Source organism: Palaemon carinicauda, chromosome 9 (assembly GCF_036898095.1).
Source record: "Palaemon carinicauda isolate YSFRI2023 chromosome 9, ASM3689809v2, whole genome shotgun sequence".
Taxonomy (NCBI): Eukaryota; Metazoa; Arthropoda; class Malacostraca; order Decapoda; family Palaemonidae; genus Palaemon; species Palaemon carinicauda.
This window is the reverse complement of record NC_090733.1, coordinates 47,629,296-47,629,884: the sequence shown is the minus strand read 5'-3', so window position 1 is coordinate 47,629,884 and position 589 is coordinate 47,629,296. Positions and strand designations below refer to the sequence as shown.

At 55.9% G+C, this 589-nt stretch overlaps 1 pseudogene; it reads right to left on the bottom strand.

The window, feature by feature from the left end:
* LOC137646386 (piggyBac transposable element-derived protein 4-like) overlaps nt 1-153 on the bottom strand; it is a 10,395-nt pseudogene extending 10,242 nt beyond the window's left edge.
* Between the last annotated feature and the right edge of the window lie 436 nt (nt 154-589).

The window sequence follows — 589 nt, the reverse complement described above, 5'->3', positions numbered from 1 at the left end:
GTTGGTGTGGACGACCACTTCAGCAAGTAAGGCATCCGGCAAATACTTGGCAAAAACTTCGGCAGGAGTACTACACCCGATGACGCTCATGGTAGGGCCAGCTTTGTCGAACTGGTCGATTTTCATGATGGGGGGCATTGTTGGGTTTGGCTCTGAATGCCACTTAGTGTTGTCCTTAGCCTTGTAGGAGTTGTCCGGCAATCTCTTCACTGCCACACCTTCTGCAGGGCGAAGAGGGCCTCTCCTCCTTTTCCTACTCCTGAGCTCTACGGCACTAAGGTCAGGATCAGCAGGGGACTCCGAAGGAGACATTGAAGGAGGCACAGGAGACGCTGAAGGAGGCACAGGAGACGCTGAAGGAGGCACAGGAGACGCTGCAGAGGACACAGGAGACGCTGAAGGAGGCACAGGAGACGCTGCAGAGGACACAGGAGACGCTGAAGGAGGCACAGGAGACGCTGCAGAGGACACAGGAGACGCTGAAGGAGGCACAGGAGAGGCTGCAGAGGACACAGTAGACGGTGAAGGAGGCCTATGAGCGAGGGAACGCAAAGGAACTGCATGCGAGGTTAAATTTGCATCACATCGG